The sequence below is a fragment of the Sus scrofa genome, chromosome 6 (genome assembly GCF_000003025.6).
Source record: "Sus scrofa isolate TJ Tabasco breed Duroc chromosome 6, Sscrofa11.1, whole genome shotgun sequence".
In the NCBI taxonomy this organism is placed as follows: Eukaryota; Metazoa; Chordata; class Mammalia; order Artiodactyla; family Suidae; genus Sus; species Sus scrofa.
In genome coordinates, this window is record NC_010448.4 from 74,433,228 (window position 1) to 74,446,001 (window position 12,774).

Genomic DNA, 12,774 nt, shown 5'->3' on the forward strand with positions numbered 1-12,774 from the left:
CAGTTATTGCTATACTTATGGAGACTCATTGCTTCCTTTCTTCAAATGCCTCTTCCTCCCCCCCCCCCCCCCCCCCCCCGCCCAGCACCAAATCACGTGACAGCCCCAAATTGACCTCTTTGTAGACACTAGGGTCTTTTGAACTGTTACCCTGAATGTTAAGAAGCAGCAATGGGAAAAAATACCCACCTGCGACCACTCTGTAGGTATAGGCCTGTGGGGACCATGTGACCCATGAGGCCCTGTTTGGAAGTGAATTTACTGCAATTACCACTAGGGTATCTATTTTCCATCCTGGACAGGGCAGCTTCCCAGTAGGAGGCGCCTTCTGTCCTCAGATTCTCTGATACCCCGCCAGCTGCCTATCAGCCTTTCCCAGGACCTGAACTTCAAAGGGCTGGACACTCATCGGAGAAGGGGACCCCAGCCTGACCTCTCCTGGAATTCAAAACAAGTTTAAGTTGAGAGAGGACGGGGGCTACCACCCCGCTCTGTGTTCAGAATCAGGCTGGGTCCCAGCAGCAGTTCCAGGGCAACCTCCAGGCATGGGGCAGAAGCAGAGCCGCAGGTAAGAGACGCCCTCCCCAGCAGTGGATCACCCTCTCCAGAAGCAGGCCTTGGGCAGCCGCTCTGCCCTTCTAAGCAGAGGCGGCCACCCGCCAGCCACCTGGTGGGCAGGACGCGAGCTGGTGCCTCCTGGGGCAAGTTCTCCGCCAAACTGGGAACGGGCCCCCCTCTGGGGAGGTTCCAGAGCCAGGTTGCCCTCATCACGTGCGCAGGCGCGGGCACCTGGAATGGGCTCCACCCCACCAAGGCCCGGGTGTACGACCCAGAGCGCGCCCAGGGCACCCGGAGGGTGAGAAGCCCGGTGGAGGGCCTGAGCTGACTCGCTTTTCAAAAACTGCTTCCTCCTTTCCTACCTCCGCCCATCAATCACCTCAGTCAACTCACAAGGCACCAGCTCCTGGCGGTGCAGGCGGTCCCCAGTGCCCAGATCCTGCCCGAAGGTGGAAAGGGAGGCGGCGGCCTCCCCGGGAGGATGAGGAGGGGTTGGCCAGGGCTCTTGGTGGCCAGGTGAGTGCTAGATCAGGTAAAGGCGCGGCGGCCCCGCGGAGCTTTACCTCCGCACCCGTGCCGCGGGATCTGGTAGGGAGAGGGGGTCTCTCCACTCTCCTTAACCCTTAAATACTCAGATTCCCGGCCGAGACACCACTCCCCGCCCCAGCCCCACACTTCCAATTCCGCGGCCCCCGGCGGCAGGGGTCAAGCCCTCCCCACCCGCCCCGCCCTGCCAGTTTAGCCAACTTTGTGCGGCCGAGATGAGGTTGGACTTAGGTCCAGAGCCCCCGGTCCGCACTCCCGCAGCCGACGTGACGGAGGGGTGCCGGCTCTGCTCGGCTGGGGCCCCGCGCCGTAGGCCTGGCGGGTGGTGCCGAGGGCCAGTTGGGGGAGGGTCGGCCGGTGGGCGGTGCCTCTGGGGCGGGAGGTGGCTCGGGGCCGGCACCGCCCTCCGCCTCTCGCGGTCCCTCCCTCCCGCACGCCGGCGCTCCGCGGCGGTGCTTCCTGCGTCCCCATCCTGGTCCGGGGAGGGGTGGCTGCGCGCTCTCCGCCACCGTGCTCCCTCGGCCGAGACTCCAGCCCCGGGATCGCGGCGCCCGAAGGAAGCAGCCTGGGGGGGCCGGGGTCGTGGAGCCCCCAGCCCCCCGCCTCCAGACCGAGACCGAGCTGGACGCCGCCGCCCCGGTGAGTCTGCGCCTTCCTCCCCGCCGCGCCCCGCGGAGGGATTGTTCCCCACGGGGCCCCCGAGGGGGTCGACGGCAGTCTGGGTCTGCCTCTCGGTTCTTCTGAGAGCTTCCCGGCCAGTGTCTGCGCCGGAAGGACTCCGAACTCGCACCCTCTGAAGCCGCGGCGGGCCAGTACGGGACCACCCGCCTCCCCGGCATCGCGGTGGGGCCAGCTGGCCTCCGCTTGGGGCAGGCAGCCGGCCTCCGGGCCCCCTGTTGGCGGGGACAGGTGCCATCTGCCTGGCAGGTTCCGAACGCTTGGCTAAAGAGGCACCTTCCACCGGTGATTAGAGCAGAACTTCTCAGTAGGTCCCAGGAAACTACCCTGGCGCTGCCTGCATAAGCCCTTGCCCCCAACTCTCCTTTTTGGAAATGGAGACTTGTAAGAGGTTTAGATTCGCGAGCGCGCGTGCATGTGTGTGTACGTGTGTTTTAGGTACTAGAGGCAAAGAGTGAGCAATCGGGCGTAGCAAAGCGGGGTGTAACTCAGGTTTCTTCGTCTGTAAAATGGGAGTGATGATCTCCCGGGGGGAGGTGGGGCCTTCGTGCCTACCGCACAGCGAGGACTACCCAGCTCCAAATCACATCTCTCGTCTGCGCCTTGAGGGGAGGCCTGTGGCCCGGGAACGCCAAGTCTGATTAAGAGGGATGGTCACTTGCGGAAAGAAATCTTTCCCAGCCAGAGGACTGGGTGCAGGAAGCCCAGACGTCCCTACGGTTTTCCCTGTCCCTCTCGAGTCCTCCCAGGGGGGTGTCGGCCGCGGGCACTTGTGCAGCGCTCTGAGAGGCCTTCGTGGTCCCTGGACCAGTCGTTCCCTTACCGCTCGGGGGTCCGGGGGCGGGGAACCGAGGCGGGGCCGGAGCTGGGTGGGCGGGGCCGGAGGCCGCCGAGGCCGGCGGCGGCAGAGGCACTGCTTTCAAAGGCTGGCTTCTGGCTTTCATTTTGAGGGGGTCATGTCGCTAGCAAAAGGTCAGAGGTCGGCTCTGGGACCTGTGAAAGGCTTTCACACGTTGGAGACGTCATAAATGGAATTGAGAGGGAGCCCCTTGCCCTCCACATCTGTCCCTCGCCAGCTGCCCAAAGGTCCTGCCCAGAACGGGAGAAAAGGCAGAAAAGAGAAAGGGAAGAGCGCTCCTGGTGCATCTGATGCTCACGACGTCCTGAGCCGACAGTGGGCCTCTCAAGTATCACACAGCGCCAGGCCGGCCCCGGGGATATAGGGCCAAGGGGCCTCAGAGAGCTCCCAGCCTAATGGATAGTAAATGGCAAGTGTCTTAGAGAGATGGTGGTGTAGTCACCCACAGGGGGCTGTCACTCTGCCTCTCTGAGCCTCAGTCTCTTCATCTGTACAAGGGGCGTGATAACCTAGGGTTCCGAATGCTTGGCTAAAGAGGCACCCTCCACCGGTGCTTAGAGCAGAACTTCTCAGTAGGTCCCAGGAAACTACCTTCCTTCATGCCTTGCACGGAGCAAGGGCTCTGTAGGAAGCAATGGTACAGGGTTAGAGAAGAACAGAAGAGAGGAAGTAACTCGGGAAGGTGCACCAGGAGGTCCTGCTAAGAAAAGAGTGCTGGTATATTAAACATCGAAGTGGAGTGTCGTGGGGGGATGGCTCAGGGAGGGTGTCTGGGCAGATGGGAATAGCACAGGCAAAGGTGTGGCCGTATGAAGGGGTGCTGGGCCAGGGGAGGTGCTCAGGTAGTAGAGGGTGGTTTTGTGGGAGGGTGGGGGAAGTCAAGGGAGTGGAGGGGCTGGAGGAACTGGACTGGATCAGCAGGGACTTGTGATGAAGAGACATCTCGGAACCAGGTTGACTGTATGTCTTATGTGGGCCAGGCACTGTTCTAGGCGCTCAGACCACTGAACAAGCAAGACAAAGCAAGACACAAATTCTCTTCCAATTCTTTAAGCAGGAGAGTTATTTGATCCTGCTGATGTGTTAGGAAGATCCTTCTGGTGGCCTGGAAGTTGGGTGGGAGTTTGTAGAAGGCTGGCCTGCAGGTTGGTGGGGGCAGCAGGAATGAAAAAGGGGGCTGGCTTGGAGCCCCACACAGGAGGCAGAGGTTAGCATGTGGTCTTAACTTATGACCTCTGGTCAAGGGTGAGATTTGTGGATTCGGTGTGAGGCCCAAACTTCCAGTGTGTCTTCTATCAGAGAGAGGTGGTACGTGGTGCTGGGACCTTGACAGGGCCCAAGCCCCTCCAGCTGTGGCTTTCAAGCTCTCTGGCTCCAGTAGTCATGAGGCCCAGGAGTTTCTGTGCCTGTTTGAGGAATGACAAAGCCAGAGGCGAGCCAGCAGCCCGTCTCCTCCTGGCACTTGCACTGGGCAGCCTGCCCCTTTGGGGGCTCCTGTTTACTGGGTCGTGGTTCTGCTTAGTGTTCTTCACTCCCTCTGCGGGGCTGGCAGTAAAGCCCTCAGAACTTGACCTGGAGGACACTGGCGTTCCAAAACCTTTGGCTCTGGGCTTCTCTTCCCCCAGCTCCAAATTAAGATGGAATTTCAGGGACTGAGAAAGATTTTCTTCCTAAGTGCCAAGAAAGTTCCAGAATCTCAGATGCCTTCTGACTGTGGTGAAGGGTCTGCTTCCGACAGCTGGCTTTTGCTTTCACTTTTGTTGTGTCTGCTCTGAACCCTGGAGGAGTCCTTTTTGCCATGGACATCTCTAAGAGTATCCTTCTCCTGGCTATCCCTCTACTTTCCTTGGAGGCGGACCACTCGTGACCTTTCACATGCCACTGGAGGACTCTAGAACGTCCTCTCATTTGACAAACAAAACTCAGAGAGGGGAAGGAACTTGCCCAAGGCCACACAGCAAGTCAGCAGCAGAACTGGGTCTTGGGTCCTCTGCATTATCCCAGGAGGCCTGGCCATGTTCAAATCAGAGACTTGTTTTAGGCCCCAGTATAGTCCAGGGTGGGAGATTTTCTCAGCATCTGTCCTGCCAGCCGCTTCAGAGTTGCTCCTCCCCAGTTTGGACAGGTGGCCCAGCTTAGCCTGGTGATGTGTTTTGGTTTTTGGTTTTTGGGTTTTTTTTTCCCCCCTTCCCTTCTCCTGGATTGAGCTTTGGGTGCACTAGCCACCCATGCTGGGAGCTCCAGCTCCATAAGAAAACAGGTCTCTTGTTTGGTTTTTCTGCTCCAGGCCAAACAGCCCTGCCCTCCCATACAGCCCCATGCTGCTGGCCTGGGGTGGGGCTCTGAGGGTCCCTGCTAAGTGCCTCCGGCTGAGTCTGAGCCCCTCCCTCGCCTCAGCCCCAACCCTTGCCTTTAGACGCTGGGCTGGCCCTGGGCTTCTAGTCCGTGCTGTTTTCTCAGCCTGAGCAGCTGAAAATTTCCCTATTCTCTCCTGCCCTAGATTTCTCAGACCTTGCGGCCCTTGAACCCAGATGCCGGTCCCTTTTGCTCTTAGAATACTGGAGCCAGAAGGGACCTTCGCCATCAGAAAGTCCTCTGCTTCTTTCTTTCTTTCTTTTTTTCTCTTTCTTTCGTTCCCCCACTTCTTCTACAGATAGGGGCAATGGAGGCCCAGGGAAGGGAATGGATGGGCTAGGCCTGAGATCAGAGCCAGGACTAGAACCCTGGTCTCCCCATTCTGTTTTGAGTGATTTTGAGGATGGTTCGCAAAGAAAAGAAGCAAACTAAAACAGAGCACACTCCTCCTCCAGGAGCCCCTTTCTCCCTACATTCCACCCTGCCAGGTAGTTGTCATATGTCACATGACCGGGAGGAGGAAACGCTGGGGCCCCTGGAAGACAAGGAGTACATCTCGACAGAGTGCACCAGCCACCCAGCCACCCGTGCTGGGTGCAAACTGGTGTTCAGGCCAGGACTTAGCTAGTGATTAAACTTCCGTGCCACTCCCTGAGCCTTACTTTATCATGGACCTCTGGATAGACAGGCTCTTAAAGGCATCTTCTCCCCCAGATTACAAAGGAAGTAATTGTAGAAAACGCAGAAGGAAAACATCACGAGTGGCTGGAAACCCCTGCGGATCGGGGGCTATTTCATTCAGACTCTTTGTTGTTTGCTTGTTCTGCTATTTCATACCCTTATGTTTCAATTCCTCATCATCATGTGTATTTTCCCGGTGTGACAGTATTTTTTTCACGCCAGTTCTAACCTGCCAGTCTCCCTGGAAGGTACTTAGAAGGCCTGATCAGCTCCTTTAGAGCACTCCAGCAGCCCAAATCCTGTAAGCCTATGCAAATTATTCGCCCCCTTGGGGCTTCAGGGGGCCATGTCTCTGCATTGCTGTGGGTGTTGGGGAAAGGGCTGTGTTTACAAAATCTAAAGCAAACACTGACTCTCAGTGAGCCTCTTGGCAGTGGAGGACATCAGCCCTGGGAGTGGGGTGGGTGAGATCTGGAGATTACAGGACGGAGGGAGAAGGCTTGGTTTATTCTGATCTCTTGCTGTGTTGGTGTTAACCGAGCCACATGCTCCCCCCTCCAGCCCTATCGTCGTCATCACCCCTTGCCCTAAATCTCCCCAGGACTAGGCACAGGGGTGGCAAGTGTATGTCCCTAAGAAAAATCAGTATTTGGTTTGCTTGTTTCCAAGCCCTGCCTCTTAGAAAGCAGGCGTTTCACTGGCAAAGATGTGCAGAGAATTTGTTACCTGTTCAGGGGACGAGGTCAGCTACTTCACCCTGCAGGCAGGATTTCCTGGCGTCTCTCCTCCTCTAACAGAATCGAAGCTTTGTTTTTTGTTTTTTGTTTTCTTTTTAGGGCTGTACCCTCGGCATATGGAGGTTCCCAGGCTAGGGGTCACATTGGAGCTATAGCCGCTGGCCTACAGCACAGCCACAGCAACGCAGGATCCGAGCCTTGTCTGTGACCTACACCACAGCTCACGGCAATGCTGGATCCTTAACCCACTGAGTGAGGCCAGGGATCGAACCTGCAACCTCATGGTTCCTAGTCGGATTCGTTAACCACTGAGCCACGATGGGAACTCCAGAAGCAGTCTTTAGTAAAACTTTCATCTCTGTTATTTGTAGGTGGCTCTGCACTGAGTCACCCGACAATTCTGTTTCCAGCAGCAGGGCGAGAACCTTGGGCAGCACTGCTCCGGTCCCCTGGTTTTTATACCATGATCCGGAAAAACTCAGGATTCCTTGGACAGATCCCAGAAGCAACTTCAGGGTTTGTGGGGACAGGGCTGAGTGGTGGGAAGCAGGGCCAACTGGAAAGAAACTCTGCATAGATATGTCCCAGATGACAGGGTGCAAAAGATCCCTGGAAAGAGAGTCTGCAACTTTAAAAATAAATCAAAACAGCAAGTTGGACACTGCTTCTGGTCTAGCGGCCTCGATTCTTAGAAGAAACAGGCCAGAAAATAGAGTGACCAGGGCCAGTGCAGGCAGGTGGGCTCTCAGGCCTAACATTGTGGGTCTCCAAATGAAACACTAAAGTCAATGTCAGACAGAGCTACTGGCCCTGCTGCCTGAGTCTCCTCTGGGCCACACTGGTATGTGCCCTGGGAATTCGCATTTATAATAAAGCCTGTAACTTCATGCCAACGGTCCGGCTTAAATTGCCACAGTGCACAAAACAGTCATTTGTTCCATCCTGCATTTAAAACCCATCGCAGGGTTGGTTAAGCCCGTTTTGGCATTTCTTCTCTTTTTTTAAATGTCCCCAGAGCTTCACTAATGGAAACATCCTACAGGCGATGGGCCCAAGGTCAACCAGCCAATCCTGGCAGAACCAGGATGAGAATTCACCCCAGTGAGCCAAGTCTTTTTTGAAGATCCTGGTCTCCTGTGATGTATAATTCTGGATGTCTCCAGAAGGTTCTGCTTTTTATTGAAGACGTAACCCACGTGCACGTGGCCGGGCTTTGCGTTGGTTCGGGTGTGGGCATGCTTTCTTAAAACTTGGGTGGGGAACGGTGGGGGAGAAATATGATAAAAAGCAAATCACTCACACTTTCAGACTCGAAATATTACAGCTTCAGCAGCAGCAGTGTGGTGGGTGGCAATTATATATTGGAGTTGCCTTTGAGGAGCTGTGTTCAAACAGTGACAGATGCAAATTATGCCATGGAGGAGGGGGTGGGCAGGAAGTTGTCTTTGGCTGCCACCGGCTGTCATTTTAAACAAAGGTACTAATATTTCTGTGTGCTGGTCACACAGCCAGTGGTGACCAGAGAGGCCACCTCCGCCTCCTGGATGGGCCAGTCCTCCCCGGAGTCACCATTACTGTACAGCTGACCAGTGAGGAGGACACGCCGAGAGGCAAGGGAGGATTTTCAGCAAGGGCAGAGTCCGAGCTGCATCTGAAGGGGGACCAGAAAGTCAGCAGCAAAGAGAGTACCTGGCAGAGGCGCAGCCTGTGCAAAGGCCCAGTGGCTTAAAACAGCTTAATTCACACAGACTGGTAATACCATCACAGGATATCTTTTGTTTGTTGGAGTGTTTGTTTTGTGTGTTTTTGGCCACACCCACAGCCCGAGGAAGTTCCTGGATGGGGAGGTGGAGGTGTCGAACCCACACCACAGCAGGGGCCTGAGCCACACCAGTGACAACCCCGGATCCTTAACCCACTGCACCACCAGGGAAGTCCAGGACATCTTTCATTCAACCAGTATTCCCTGAGTTCCCGCTGCAGGCTAGGTGTTCAGAGTTTGCAGGGAAGATGTTCCATAAGTGAGCCCTGGTGGGTCCCTGTTCTCCAGGAGCTTATACCTCATCAGGTGGGGGGAAGGGTCAGTAAGGAAACAAAACAAGTGACATAAACCAATAACCATATCAGGCCCTGAACTAAAACCTTTGCTGCTACCCCGCTGCCCGCAGGCTCAAGTCTGGGCTAAGCCCCTGTGCTTTCAAGGCTCTAAAGACTGGAGTCTTGGGTGTTGAGACTCAGTTTACCTTTCCAGACCCATTCCTGCTGCCCCAGTTCCTCTCTGCACTCCCAGTGCTTTGGTCAGAAGGCATCAGGAACCACTTCCCACCTCATTTTCCTCCTCCACCCTCTACTCATCGCCCCAAACTTTGATGGCTTTTCTGCCTGGATTGTTCTCTGACCTAGTCAAAACTAAATTACAAAAAAAAAAAAAAATTGGGGTGTGTGTGTCATTTTAGATTTATAGAAAAGTTGCAAAAATAGTAATGAGAGCTTCCATATACTTGCACGCCTCTTAGTACAGAACCCTGGTGTACGTGTCAACACTAAGAAATTCACATCACCCCTGATGAGGGGACACACTGTTTTGGGGTCTCTCCAGTTTTTCCACTGTCATGTGTCTGCCCCGGGGTCCAGCCCAAGATACCACCTTGCACTGAGTTCTCACGTCCGCCTTAGCTCCCCTGATCTGTGACAGTTTCTCAGTCTTTCCTTGAATTCTGTGACCTTGAGAGCTTTGATGAGGACTGGTCAGTGTTTTGCAGAATGTCCCTGACTTTGGGTTTATCTGATGTCTGTTTATCTGTTTATCTCATGATTAGATGGGGTTTGAGGTTGGAGGAAAGAATACTGCAGAGGTGAAGTGTCCTCATTACATTATGTCAGAATTTACGTGATATCAGCCTGGCTTATTGGAGGTTTTATCTTGATCCATTGGTCAAAGTGGTTTCTACAAGATTTTTCCACTATGCAATTACTCAAGCCCCTTTTTTGGAAGGGGCTTTTAAAGCATGATAGTGAAAAGTCAAATTATAAAGGAAATTCTTTTTTTGTTTGTTTTTTCTAGGGCCACACCTGCAGCATAGAGGTTCCCAGGCAAGGGGTCTAATCAGAGCTGCAGCTGCCTGCCTATGCCACAGCCACAGCCATGCCAGATCCTTAACCCACTGAGCAAGGCCAGGGATCGAACCTGCAACCTCATGGTTCCTAGTCGGATTCGTTAACCACTGAGCAACGACGGGAACTCCTAAAAGAAATTCTTGAAAGTGATTAGGCTCCTAAAATTTAAAAACTTAAATATAGCAAATATTAAACTGGAGCAGTATTTACAACACACTCAGACAAGGGGCTGTGTTCTAGACACATACAGGATCTTTTCCGGTCAGTAAGGAAAGGCTGAATGCCCTAGTCAAGAAATGGGAAAAAGAAGAAATGCTGTGGCCCATAAGCACATTTAAAAAAAGAAAAAGAAAAGAAAAGAAAGAGGAAAGAGAGAAGCAGCATTCAACCATCATACTAAAGAAAATGCTAATTAAAACAATGCCATCTTTGGGAGTTCCCACTGTGGCTCAGCGGGTTAAGAACCTGACTGGTATCCATGAGGATTCAGGTGTGATCCCTGGCCTTGCCCAGTGGCTTAAGTATCTGACATTGCTGCAAGCTGCAGTGCAGACTGCAGTTTCGGCTCAGATCCCGCGTTGCCGTGACTGTGGTATAGGCCGGCAGCTGAATCTCCAATTCGACCCTTAGCCCAGGAACATCCATGTCACAGGTGTGGCCATAGAAAGCAAAAGAGAACAGTGCTGTCTTTCACAGCAAATTTAGGAAATTTTAAATATTTTGAAAATTTTGAAAATTTTAAGCTAAAAAAAGCAAGTTTAATATGGGGAGGTAGTGCTTTCATGGGCTCAGGGAGGGAGTGTAAATTGGAAGACATTCTGAAAATGCAGGTCAAAGCTTTCAGAGACAGTGATTTCAATACCAGGAATGTCTCCAGAGGAATAGGAGTTAGTTTCAACAGTTTTTTTTTTTTTTTTAATAATAGCAATAAAATTAGAAACCGACTGTGCGTCTGGCAGTAGAGGATTGGTTATATAAATTATGAGTCCTCCATATACTGGAATATTTCTCAACTGCTAAAAATTATAGCGGAGTTGAATATTGATGATGGGCAAAGTTGTTCATTATATATCAAATTTTAAAAATAAAACCATATTGCAGTCAGATCTCATTTTTGTAAGAAAAATTAAAAGTGTGTGTGTTTTCAAAGCATTCAAGGAAGTCTGATCATCATCCATAGCATCCGTAGTTATGGAGGGTGAGCTAATGGATGGTTTTAATTTTTTTTCTACTAATCTAGATTTATTAATTTTTGCTTAATGAATAAGTGGTGTTTTTATAACAAGAGAGCCTTTTTTTTTACTTTTTAAAATCCCCCCCCTTTTTTTTATGGATCCCCTCGGGTTACTACTAGGTAGGGTTCTTTGGGAGCTGTAGATGGCTTTGCAAATATTAGCTACTGTTCCAGATGATCCTTTTACTATTTTAACTTTGAGCATCTGGGCCTCCCTTCCTCGACTTCGGAAGCCGAGATCAGAGCAAGGCAGAAGCCACAGAGCTCCCTTCCCCTGTTACAGGCTGAATGTTTGTGCCCCCCCGCCCCATTCGTATGTTGAAGCCCTAACCCCCCATGTGATGGTTATTAGGAAGCAGCAGGGCCTTGGGGAGATGGTTAGATTCAGACTAGGTCTTGAGCATGAGACTGTCCTTATGGGATGAATGCCCTTAAGAGGGCGAGAGGCAGATCACCAAGGAAAGGCCACGCGAGGACACAGCGAGTAGGCGTCTACAAGCCAGCAGGTGGGGCCTCTCCAGATGCCAAATCTGCCACCACCTTGATCTTGGACATCCTGCCTCCCTAACTATGAGACATAAATGTCTGTTGTTTAAGCCCCCCGGTCTGTGGCATCTTATTATGGCAGCCTGAGCTAAGACACCACCCTCCTGGTATTATGGGATTTTTTGTGGTTTCGTTTTCCTTTTTAGGGCCACACCTGTGGCATATGGAAGTTCTCAGGCTAGGGGTCAAATCGGAACTGCAGGTGCCGGCCCACGCCACAGCCACAGCAATACCAGATCTGAGCTGCGTGTGCGACCTGCACCACAGCTTGTGGCAATGCTGGATGGTTAACCCACTGAGCAAGGCCAGGGATCAAACCCACGTCCTCATGGATACTAGTTGAGCTCTTAACTCACTGAGCCACAACAGGAACTCCTGTGTTACATACACACACACATAACCTGAAGTGTGTGTTGGTGTTTGTGTATTTTTGTTTGTTTTTTTGTTTTGCTTTTTTTTTTTCTTTTTCTTTTTAGGGCTGTACCTGTGGCATATGGAAGTTCCCAGGCTAGGGGTCAAATCGGAGCTGTAGCTGCCGGCCTACACCACAGCCACAGCAACGAGGGATCGGAGCCGTGTCTGCGACCTGTACCATAGCCCACAGCAACACCAGATCCTTAACCCCCTGAGCGAGGCCAGGGATCAAACCTGCATCTTCATGGATGCTAGTCAGGTTTGTTAACCGCTGAGCCACGATGGGAACTCCCACGTGTATTTTTACAAACAGTAAAATTTACCCTTTTTCATATATAGTTGTGTGAGTTTAGGCAAACACAGCCATTTGTGATCAAGACATAGAAAAGTTTCATCACCCCACCCCCGGCCCAAATTTCCTCATTTCCTCATATTGCCACTTTGTGGTCAACCCCTCTTCCACTCCTGGCCCCTAGCAACTAATATTTGCTGTCTTTATAGTTTAGCCCTTTCCAGGATGGCATACAAAGGAAACATACCGTTTGAAGCTTTTCGCGTTTGGCTTCTTTGACTCAGCATAAGGCACGTGAGATTTCTCTGTGTTGGTTTGTTCACTGCATGGATGGACCACAATTTGTTTATCCTGAGGGATGTTTGCATTGTTTCAGTTTTAGGGTAATTATGACTAAAGCGGTCGTAAACATTTGCATACAGGTTTGGGGATGAAGCTACGTTTCTCGTTTCTCTTGGGCAGATACCCCAGGGTGGGGTTGCTGGGTGTGTATGCTGAGCGTATATTTATCTTTACATGAAGTCACCCCACTTAGAGAGTTTCATGCTAATGATTCAGGGCAAAAAGGGGTGAAGAACATGGACTCGTATTGAGCACCTGCTGTGTGCCCTGCACAGAGCCAGGAGCTTTAGACACCTGCAACCTCACCATGGCCTAGGAAATGATGGGCTACCCCCCCCCTTTACAGGTGACCCACAGAAAACACAGAAAAGGCCATTTCACAGAATCCACCCTAATAAATGCAGAAGTCCTCTCT

At 52.3% G+C, this 12,774-nt stretch overlaps 1 protein-coding gene across 3 annotated transcripts in view; it reads left to right on the plus strand.

The window, feature by feature from the left end:
- Positions 385 to 12,774, plus strand: part of TMEM51 (transmembrane protein 51) — a 53,173-nt gene continuing 40,783 nt past the window's right edge. The window contains exon 1 of one of the 3 annotated variants that reach the window (XM_021093407.1): positions 385 to 568. The gene's annotated coding sequence lies outside the window, so the exon portion shown is untranslated. Of the gene's footprint in view, positions 569 to 827; positions 1,075 to 1,522; positions 1,744 to 12,774 lie in introns of those variants that run through there. The other 2 variants (XM_021093406.1, NM_001244197.2) reach the window with 2 other exon arrangements.